Source organism: Myotis davidii, unplaced genomic scaffold, assembly GCF_000327345.1.
Source record: "Myotis davidii unplaced genomic scaffold, ASM32734v1 scaffold221, whole genome shotgun sequence".
NCBI lineage: Eukaryota > Metazoa > Chordata > Mammalia > Chiroptera > Vespertilionidae > Myotis > Myotis davidii.
In genome coordinates this window covers 7378706-7390158 of record NW_006293349.1, presented here as the reverse complement: position 1 = coordinate 7390158, position 11453 = coordinate 7378706, and the positions used below count along the sequence as shown (strand labels likewise).

The following is an 11453-nucleotide window of genomic DNA, read 5'->3' as shown; positions in this document are numbered from 1 at the left end:
TCTCTCTCTCTCTCTCTCTCTTTCTTTCCCTTTGTACTTTTTTCTTAGTTACTTATTGTGGGGAGATGAGAAGTTTGGGGTTGGATTGAGACTTTCTGATAAATGCGGAAAGAGAATGGCAGCTTATTTAAAGGCTCCATAATGAGGATGTACAGGCAACACGTGTAGCTATAGAGTTGAAAGAAACTACGAGGCTCTGCAGACCAAACCAACCTCAGCATTACAGAAACAAATTAAAACAAGAAATATTTTATAATATCCTCTTTTCTTATTGGTCTACAGAGATATACACTCTCCTGTCACTGCTATTACTTTTTATGAGTGCAGGCTCACGGTTGGCCAGGCGGGGCGGTGGCTTCAGGACACCCTTGAGTTGCAGTGGGTTGTATACACACTTGTGAATACTTTCAAGGTAGGGACCGTGTGTCTTCTTAATCTGGTCTTTACACGGGCACAGTAGGTGCTTAGTGATGGGTTTTGAATGTATTTACACACAGTCAGCCTTCAGGAGGACAGAAGTGCTGAAACGTAACTTCTGATTCCTCCAAGGAGACATTGCCGAGAAGTCCTGTGAGCCGGTGTGGCCCACACAGGGGTGGGGGCTGGGGATTCTGGACCTTTGGGGTCTGTGTTGAGAGGCACCTCATTGGTTGTTACTGTAGCACCATGTCCTCTGGTCCTGTTTCTACCAAATGTACAATCACACTTAGATTCATTTGCCCAGGTGTGTCTTACGGTCAAATGACTGTTTTATGGTCCTGTCATAAACAGCCCTCATCATTTGGCTCCTGTGTTACGCCCTCACTGCAGTGCCGAGGGGCCTGTTCAGAATGACTTGTTTGATGTTACTTCCCTCTATTTACTGCCACTGAGCACTCCTCCTAGAACACTAATTGCCTCCACCCTTTACTTGCTCACCTAGTTGTGGACTGCTCTGCACTGTGAATGGTTTTATTCACGTCAACCTCCGCTCCCTGTGTTATAGCTTCTGGAAGGCAGAGACTGGATCTTATATTGCTCTTGAGCCTCCCTTAGCACATAGTAGGCAATCAGCAAGCATTTGAATTTGGGAATCCCAAGTAAAGATAGTTTTGGTCTTGTAGAAGATTCTAGCAATGTAATTTTATTTAGTGCTTAAAAAAAAAGAAAGAATCCAAGACCATGCGTATTGGTGTGCTGAGATTTTTCACATGTATGCCATCTTTCTTTGGTCTTAGCTGTGTGAGTGTGTGTGTGTGTATGTGTGTGTGTGTGTGTGTGTGTGTGTAGGCAGAAGTTCGTATGCTTAACTCAGTGCAGGAAGCCCATAGGTAGAGGCCCATTCTGCAAGTAAAACAGAGCACTGATTGGACAAACGCTGTTAATGGGTAAGGAATCAGCTTGACAGAGTTAGCGTTGAATCTAGACTGCTAACCCTCTCTTCTTTTAAAAGAATACTTTTATAGATTTCAGAGAGGAAGGGAGAAGGAGAGAGAAATGGAAACATCAGTGATGAGAGAGAGTCATTGATCGACTGCCTCCTACACACCCCACACTGGGGATCGAGCCTGCAATGGGGCAGTGTGCTCTGACCGGGAATGGAACTGTGACCTCCTGGATCATAGGTCAACACTCAACCACTGAGCCATGCCAGCCGGGCCCTTTTGACTCTTTTTTAAAAAGCTCTATTGCATTCACACTGTGTTCAGAAAGTAGCCTCTACTTCTTACCCCTGGGAAGAAAGTGATATGAGAAAGAACTTTACGAGAAGTGGGTTTTGGATAAAAGTTGGAGAGAGGCAATCAAATGGAGTCCACTAGCAACTTAACTTTAAAAGTTTAGCAGAGCTTTGTAGTTTTGAAAATTGGCAACCACCAAATTCCTACCAGTAGGGTTAAATGAAACTTGGGGTGTTTTCCTAACAGGAAAGCCTGTGCTATTCAAAAGAATGAGGTGGGTAGGCATGCATGGCATGAGATAATCTCCAAAAAGTCAAAAAAGCAGGTTGGGGAGCAATTCTTGAAATCTGATCCCAATCATATATCAAAACAAAACAGGAGATAGATTTCTGTGTTTATGCACGGATAGTCACTTCGTAGAAAGAGGTCTGGCAGGATGCACACCAGACAGATGATGGTTGCTTACCTCTTGGAAGTGAAGACAGATGGGGCTTTCTGGTTTACTCAGTATATGATACTTTTAAAATTGAGGACACATACATTCTTTTGTTATAAAAAAAGTAAATAGTCAACAGCCCATAGACATTCCCTTGTCCTTCCAGCTTTGTGGTGTCTCATGAGAGAAAATGGAAAGAACAGTTGAGCAGTGTGTAGTTTGAATTGTTTAACTGCATTATTTCTCTTGACCAAAGGTGAGTGCAGTTAAACTTGAGTTATTGTTACTGTGATATGAAATAGAATATAAGAAATAGAATATAAGATGTTTCTGCTTATTCCCTTTGTTAAGTCAGTTTAGAAGCCATCAGATATTGGTTGAAGAAAATAGTGCAGCCCCTCAGTTATTTAATGATATCATTTATGGAATAAAATTTGTGTTTTCTAGCAGTTTTACTTTGGTTAGAGACATTCAGTGTCTGGAGCGGCATTTTGATCATTTCTGGGAAGAGCTATGACCCCTCCTCACACAGTGTTTTTTGCATATTTTATCCCACTTGAGCCTTCTAAGAGCAAAGGGTGGAGGAGGTCAGGCAGCATTGGTTCTGCTGAACTCAGGCGGCACTGGCCCCAGAGAAAATTAGTAACATAAATCAGGTCATAGAGCTGGTAAGTGACAGCGTCAGGAATCAGATGGAGCCAGGTCTCTAAATTTTATTTACTTTTAAAAAATACATTTTTTATTGATTTCAGAAAGGAAGGGAGAGGGAGAGAGAGACAGAAACATCAACGATGAGAGAGAATCATACTTAGGCCGGGCTAAGTGAATGTTTTTTGCCTTAACTTTTTGTGATTTCCTCGTTTTTCTTCATTCGAATGAAAGCATTGGTAGGATCAGTGGCACAAATTGCCAGTTGCAGAGATTTCTAGAACACAGCTGCACACTTCATGTAACTTCTCTTCAAGTAGCTCTTGCCTTTTTGTTTGCTTTCTTTGCTTATCGTGTCTGATAATTCTAGCAATTGGCTGGATACCTGCCAGACACCCTGATTTAGCTATAGGATCGACTTGCTGTAGAACATGGACCTGATACGTAGGGGATGCTTCAACCTTGAAAACCTTGAAAACCACCTCAACACCTTGAAAACCACACTTAACATCTGGAGCCTGAGAAGATGGCGATGCAGCTGTGGCTGGAATGTGAGGGTGGTTATCTAGACCAGTGGTCGCCAACCTTCCGGATCTCACGGACCACTAGTGGTCTGTGGACCACCGGTTGGTGACTGCTGACCTAGATCCTTCCCAGTTTACCAGACATTACTCAAAGCCTGCAAAGAATCGGATCAGGTCAACAAGAAAGTGTAGAGTTGCACGTGTGGCCTTCGGCAGTGTTTCTGGTTGTCAAAAGGGAAAGCTGGTTACTTGTAGAGTAAATGTTGACCATCTGGTATTGAAAGCTTCCAAGGTGCCATCTCTTTACATACCTGGTCCCTACCCACCTGTGCTCTGTGCTGTGGGGGAAACATGACAGTAACAATAACTAGGGTTACACTAGTGACCAAGAACTAACATTTGTTTTGAGCACTTACCATGTGCCAGCCACTGAGCTAAGCTCTTTCCATGATTATCTCATGTTAACCATGCCAAACCTCCAAGAGGACCTGCTACATAGTCCTCACTGAATGGGTGAGGACATCGATGCTATGAACGGTAAATTAACAGAGCTAAGATTTTTTAAAATATGTTTTTTATTGATTTTTAGAAAGAGGGGAAGAGAGGGAGAGATAGAAACATCGATGAGAGAGAAACATCATCGATCAGTTGCCTCCTGCACGCCTCCTACTGGGGACCGAGCCCCGGTGACTGGGAATCAGACTGGTGGCCTCTTGGTTCCTGGGTCGACACTTAGCTGCTGAGCCACACCGGCTGGGCAGACAGAGCCAAGATTTGACTCCAAGTCTGTCTGACTCCACAGTCATGGTGATTCATCATGACATTATATGGGTAACTCATTCTTTAGTCAAATCTTTGTTTTAGAAATTTAGTACCTGAATGTCTTAACTTTTTATCTTGTGATATAAGTCTCTTTTAATCTTTTGTTCTTTCTAGTGGTGCCTGCATTTATGTGCAGTTTTATAAGGATGTTTTTATGTAAATTATCTATCTGTTTGGTTTTCAAAAACCAACCCATGAGGCAGTCAGGACAGATGTTATCCCAGCTTTCCCCATGAGGAAAATGAAGCCCTGAGCAATGGACCTGCCCCAAGAGCAATGGACCTGCCCCAGCGTATGTGACCAGTGCATGTCGATGTCGGGAGGGGGCTGGATTGAGGTATTTGGCTCCTGGGCCGGTTCTGCTTCAACTCTGCTGTGATTTTGGCACCTCCTTTCACAAGCCCTCCGTCTTTTCTTTCAGCCTCAGGGGATTACCTTTTATTACAACAAAAACACTGTCGTGGTTGCTTTTCATAGGTTAGCAGGATTGGGATGTGTATACATGGGGTCACGGGGACCAGGCCTGCCAGCAGTTCTCACACCTTAGGTTGTGCATGGGGAGGTGTTGGCTAACGCCTGGGGCGGGGTGGGGGGGCGGGTTACAGTGCTTATCCCTTTCCAGAACCTTCAGAAGGGGCCAGCGTCGCCCACACTCGAGGGGCCGGGCTCATTTCCAGCTCCTCCTGTGTCTGAGGCCCCCCGTGCAGCTCTCCCCGAAAGCAGAACTCCAGACCTCCTGTCAGCAAATGATTTCTTTTAGAAGTTGCCCTGCGGCCATTTCTTTATATGAAAGCTCTTAGCTCATCCCTACGCCAGAAATTCAATTTACCACCGAATGAAGTTCTTAAAGGGGGGTTGTTATTATCTCTTTTATAGAGAAGCATCAGAGGACAGGGTTTGGTGGAAGCAATAAAGCAACGCGTTCATGTAGATGGAGAACGCGGCTGCTGTTCTCGGGGAAGGTGTCAGGAGGGGTGGTTTTCACCTCACAGGGGATGTAGTTGTCATAACAGCAGTGAACCGCTGGCCAAGGAGGCAGCGTGGGGCCGACCCCCGCGGAGCTGCTTTCTGTAGCTCCCAGGGAAGCGGGTCCAAACTGCGGTCCCTTTTTAGAATCCAGTTCTGACATCTAATTCCATAAGGAGACATGCAGCTATGAGAGGAGGTAGCGTAATACAGAAGAAAGAATCTGCAGATGTGGGCTCTAACCCCAGCTCAGTGACTCATTAGCTAAGTGACTTCAGAACTGTCACGCAGCCTGGATGGCATGGCTCAGTGGTTGAGCGTTGACCTATGAACCAGGAGGTCAGGGTTCGGTTCCCGGTCAGGGCACATGCCCAATCCCCAGTGTGGGGTGTGCAGGAGGCAGCTAATCAACGATTCTCTCTCATCATTGATATTTCTTTCTCTCCCCCACTCCCTCTCTGAAATCAATAAAAGTCTACACTAATAAGAGAAACTTGCAAATTGGTGTCACTCTGCTACGCCCACGAGCCAATCAGGATGAGCATGCAAATTAACCCAACAAAGATGGCGGTTAATTTGCATATGCAGGCGTTGAGCAAAGACTGAAGGCTCTGGCCTGAGCGAAGACTGAAGACGACTGAAGACTGAAGAGGCTTGGCTTCTCTGCTGCGGTCAGAGCGAAGGCCTGGGTCCCGGGTGCCAAAGGAAAACCGGTGCCGGCAGCCAGGGAAGGAAGGCCTATTGCACGAATCTCTTCGTGCACCGGGCCTCTAGTATATGAATAAAGAACAGCTCTGGGCCACAGCGCCCTTCCCTGTAGAATGAGGTGGTTGGACCAAATCTGGGGTATCCAACCCTTACTATGCATTGAACCAGTGGGCGACCTAATGAAAATGCAGATGCCTGGGCCCCACGGGTAGAAATTCTGATTTAACGGGTCTGGGGTAGGACCTGACATCAGTATTTTTAAAGGCTCTCCAGGGCATTCCAATGTGTAGCCTGGTTAGAGCGACTCTAAAGTTCCCTCTTGCTCCGGCAATCTATTTAAAAATATACACAGTTGGTTTCTTACCAAGGGATTTATAAACTGCACAGCAGCTTGTAAATGGGTTCACTGTAATGAAGAACACTGATCATTTTGTCCTGGAAAAACAGAGAAACGTTATGGAAGAATTACTGAAGCCATGCCATTGACCTGCAAGACAGTTCTCCAGGGGCAGCCGTGCAAGTTGCCTTCTGTGAGATACTGCAGATGGGAGAGAGTTAGAGAGTTCAGTGAAGCCAGAGAGCAGGAATTGTTACTTTTTGGGCAAGTGGGAGTGTTTTTCCTTAGAAATTTATGCTGAGAGAATTTGTTCATAGTCCTGGAAAGAGAATGTTAGCAAAGTATTTTTAAGGTTAAGTACAGTCATTTCTAACCCACACCACCTTTTAAGTCCAAGCACAGAAAATCACATTTTTATTTTTTTTACTGTTTTTTCTTCTTTTTTTTGATTAATTAAATCTTTATTGTTCAGATTATTACATTTGTTCCTCTTTTTACCCCCCATAACTCCCCTCCACCCAGTTCCCACCCCACCCTCCTCCCTCACTCCCCACCCACTGTCCTCATCCATAGGTGCACGATTTTTGTCCAGTTTCGTCCCGCATCTCCACACCCCTTTCCCCCCCAAGAATAGTCAGTCCATTCCCTTTCTATGTCCCTGATTCTATTATAATCACCAGTTCATTCTGTTCATCAGATTATTCACTTGATTTTCAGATTCACTTGTTGATAGATGTGTATTTGTTGTTCATAATTTGTATCTTTACCTTAGAAAATCACGTTTTTATAAATGCCAAATGATTAGGTCTGTTTTGGGGGGGGGGTAAAAATTTCAGTCCTTGGGAAAGGAAATGACCTCTTCCTTGGGAATCAAATTCCCCCAAACCAGTTTTACTTTTAAATGTAATGCAGTGAAAAACATACAATTAATTGAATATTATTTTATTCACTCAATTTCAAAGGATGAACCCTACAAGGATTACTTTCTAGTTTACATCGGATGTAAAAAGAAAATTTAATAGGTGTGCATAAAATTTCATGTCCAAGTCTCCTCATGCGTACTTTGTTCAAATCTGGTCCCTCAGCTCCCCAGAGGCAGCTGTCATCCAACACTTACTCGGTCACAGTAAATCCAAGCCCAAGGTCACCTTCCCTCTCTCCCTCCCCACCACACACACACACACACAGACACACACACACACACACTCACACACGCTTCGGCTGTAGGATCCTCTTTGTGTCAGAAGAATCTAGGAGATTCCAAACTGGTGTTTCTTCCGGGCAGGAAATCACCAACTATATCCAAATGTGGTAAACTTCACATTTGTTTTGAATTTGGGGCTGTGATCGGTAGGTAACCGTGAGAAGAGGGGGTAGTCGGTGATGTCATGCTGCACCAGGTCGGAGCAGATGGACTTAGGTAGGAGGCACTTTGGAAACCATCAGTGTGGCCGCTCATGGCTAGCCCTGGACTCTTCTCTGAAAAGGGAAAGAAAGTTGGATTTGTATTTAAAAGTTCTTTGAGGCTTTAAAAAAGTGTACGGTGTTAGATTCTAAGCACAGAAAAGCATAATGAAGAAAACAAAAAGGCCCATTTAATTTTTTTCTTTCTAAGTACCTTCAACCTATGGTCAACATAAGCCCTGGGAGCCACTTCCATCAGAGGAACGGTAATGTGGGATGGTGTTCTTGTTCCCTTTCTGAGGGAACCTGGGGCTTGATTCGCCTCTAGAATAGATACGCTCGGGGAACAGTCTTAGCGACCAAGATCCTTTTTTTTTTTTTTTAGTTGAAATGAACACCTGAGAAGCCCACATTTCATCAGCATGGATAGAATATTCTTTTCCTAAATGCATTTTACAACACAAATGGAAGTGCATCTACTGTTTTTTGGGGGATTGCTCACCCATTTGTGGGCTCATGTATTTATTCATTTATCAAGCTTTAAAAAATATTGTTGGCATTTGCAACTTACTTACTGTATAAGTAATAAGTGAAAGCACAAACAAGTCGATGTAAATGCCACGTTTACAAGAATGAAAATCTGAAAACAGCACCGGGAGAAGATGGCGCTGGGGCAGGGGTTTTCTCCCTCATTCGGCAGTGTCTGCCCTCGGGAATTTCTCCCTGGAGGGGCGAGAGGTGGGGGCAGAGTTAGGCTTGCCTCGGTAGCCGTGACTGTCCTTGGGAGTAGAGGCTGACACTGGAGTATGTCAGGCCTGCTAGCCAAAGCAAAACCAAACAATTATGTTAAGAAAGGTTTCCTTATCTAGCAGTAATATTTTACAATAATTCAAATTATGTGAATTTAGGAGAATTAAAAAAAAATAACGTTCACGTCACATAATATGTCTCAAATGTAAAAGATCGTTTCTAAATGAAGTGGAATCTGCGTGCCCGTTTAATAAAGGCTCTTGAATGTCGAAGAGGGTTTAATGCGATTCACAGTAAGTCAATTTCTAAGGCAAGATGTTTCTGAGACTGATTGCTCTGGGCAAACGAAGCACTTTAGCTGGGAGCTGTGCTTACAATCCTTCCTTTCTTTTTCCCCAGATGGAGAATCAGCCCGCACAGCAATGAATAGAGGCCTCCACCTTTGGGTTGTGGGGCCTCCCAGCCAAAGTGCAGGGCATTTGTGATTGAGTCCGGCCACCAAACAAAGTGCCGGTGTCCACCTAGAGCCGTGGTCGGCAAACTGGCTCATGAGCCACATGCGACTCTGTGGCCCCTGGAGTGTGGCTCTTCCACAAAATACCACGTGTGGGCGTGCGCATACAGTGCGATTGAAACCTCGTGGCCCATGCGCAGAAGTCGGTTTTCGGCCTGGGCGAGTCTATTTTAAGAAGTACTGTTGATATTTCACTCTGTTGACTAATGCGTTTGCTGACTACTGGCCTAGAGCAATTCTCTGTCACATTTCTCTCTTGAGGGCATATTCCTCATCTCAGAAAGCACATTGACAGTACTTTGGAGGGTGGAGAAAAAGACTGAGAAATAAGAGAGACCCATTATATTAGAGAACCCATTTTCTAGGCTAACAAACATGGTACCAGGAACATAACAGTAGCTAATCTAACTCCCTGTCGGAGCATAACACCATAGGTTATATAACCAAATATCTAATCCTATAAATGACAGAAATTTAATCCTGGAAAAAAAAGTGGACATATAGTGTTATTCAAATTTAAATAATGTGGTAAATGAGAAGAAATAAAAGCCTCGAGGGAATTGGACCTGCTATTCAAAAGGATTATACGGTGACTACTTTTTTTTTCTCCATTTACAAATATTGTATACTTTCATTCTTATGTAAGTTTTCTGGATCGATTTCAAAGTACTTTTCTGCTGTGCAGACTTTCCTAGCGACATGGAAAGAAGTGACGCTGGGATATTCCTTCGTTACGCTTCTAGTAAGTGATGTCTCTGTGTAAGGACGATAGGAAGAGCTGTGACAATGAAGGGACTCTTCGCCAGGCACTCGCCGCCTCTCCGCTTCCTCCGTATTCTCTCAGGCCCTTCCCTCCCGTCTGCCTGGCGGCTCTGATTTCTTCCTCCCTCAGGGGGATGAGATGCAGCTTCCTGTGCGGCTCTGTTTTCTCCTGCGACCAACACAACAGCAGAGAGTCCGTTTCGGTGATTTGCTCTACATGATCCATTTGGCTAATTATCTCCTGGTCTCTCTGGACCCTGATTATTCTCAAGAATCTTAGTCAGGATCCCATTTGCTTTCACGGTGCCAGAACATGTGGCTTTATTCACGGTTTTTCAAACAGCTCTCATTTTTTAAACTAGTGACCCGGTGCACGAAATCGTGTGGCCCCGCCCTCCTGCCCGAACCTTAACCTCTCCACCCAGAGTTCGAGTGTGCCTGGCCCGCCCCTGGCCCCTCCGGCCTTCTCTGGCCACTTCAAGCCCCGCCCTCAGTCCTGCAAGTTGCCTTGGGCTGGTCCTGCCTCCGGGTGCCTCCCCGCTTCTGCCCTGCTGAGCACGCGCATGTAGCCTCCTGCTGAGTGGTTGTTATGGTGTGAGGGCATCATGACCATTAGCATTTTAGCTCTTTATGATATAGGATGAGTATTTTATATTCATCAATGTGTACTGTGAATTGATATATTAGTCAGGGTTTTGTTAGGTGCAGTGGCAGAAATCCCCCTCAAACTAGTAGAAGCACCAGTGATGTCATATTGTGGGCAGTCGAAAGGGGCTTCAGGAAACCCTTTATCTCTCTCTCCCTCTTGATATCTAATATTTAGCTTCTTGCCATTCCTTTCTAAAGCCCCAGAAGGGCAGGTTTCCTTCAGCATGAGACAGCTGTGGGGGCCGGAGTGGCCTGTGGGGTGGGTCACAGATGGCTTCGTGGAGAAGTGGCCATTGAACTTGGTTATTGGTTGGGGAGCAATAGAAAGTGATCGGCTTGACCATGTGGTGGAGAGGGGAAAACCTAGGTAAACAGTCCACGTTGGCTCTAGAACAGCGGTCGCCAACCGGTGGTCCGTGGACCACTGGTGGTCCTTGAGGTCCGAAAGGTTGGTGACTGCTGCTCTAGAATGCCCTGGCCAGTGTGTGCAAGGTCAAGGCGAATAGCAGAGCTAAGCTCAGAGCAGGTGGTGGATGGACAGTGTGTCCGTTTGCACTGGGGACATTCCTGGAGAAGGGAGGGAGGATGGGCTCGCGGCTCCTCTACCATGGGGCAGAGATGCCTGCTCTGGGGACCTGGGAGGGGACAGGGTGCTGGAGAACAGTCACTCAGTAAACATTTTCCTTCCCTTCTGTCCGAATGCCTGTCTTTTTCTATTTTTAAACGCCAATGTCTCTTTATCCTATTGTGTACAGAATGGTCCTCCCATCCTTCTGCCACATTGAGGGACCCACCCTAATGCATCTCAAGCAAATCTTTCCTCCTGTCTGTGTCCTGGCCTCAAGAATTAGCCTTTCCTTCTAGCTCATTCCAGTGTTTTACCTGCACTTATACGTTTTCTTATGTGTAGCCTAAGCCCTCATGCTACTGACAGTCTTCCTCTATCAGTAGGAAGCACAGGGAACAGTTTAGTCCAAGAACTGAAGGGCTTTGTTGCCGAATATCTTTCCTCTGGGGACAATTACGGAAATGTTTTCCTGGAAACTCTGTGGGAATCATGTATTCTGAGCTGAACTGGAGACTTTTTAGATCTGGGAAGGACCCAAAACAAAACAAAACAACCCCCCGCCCCCACGCCCCACAACAAAACACACGCCACCCAACCGCTCATTAGCAGATGAGAAACCCGGGCCCCGCGGTGGTTGAATAGCTCTCGCACTTCTATTACCTGAAGGGCTACAGACCTCATGGGTGCCCTCATGAGGAAGCCTGGATG

At 45.4% G+C, this 11453-nt stretch overlaps 1 long non-coding RNA gene across 1 annotated transcript in view; it reads right to left on the bottom strand.

Annotated features, from left to right (window-relative positions):
• Nucleotides 1–9546, bottom strand: part of LOC107183652 — a 16435-nt gene extending 6889 nt beyond the window's left edge. Inside the window, exons 1-2 of the long non-coding RNA XR_001514440.1 lie at nt 9535–9546; nt 3346–3347 (exon numbers count right to left, since the gene is read on the bottom strand). This is a non-coding gene — a long non-coding RNA (uncharacterized LOC107183652). The remainder of the gene's footprint in view (nt 1–3345; nt 3348–9534) is intronic.
• Between the last annotated feature and the right edge of the window lie 1907 nt (nt 9547–11453).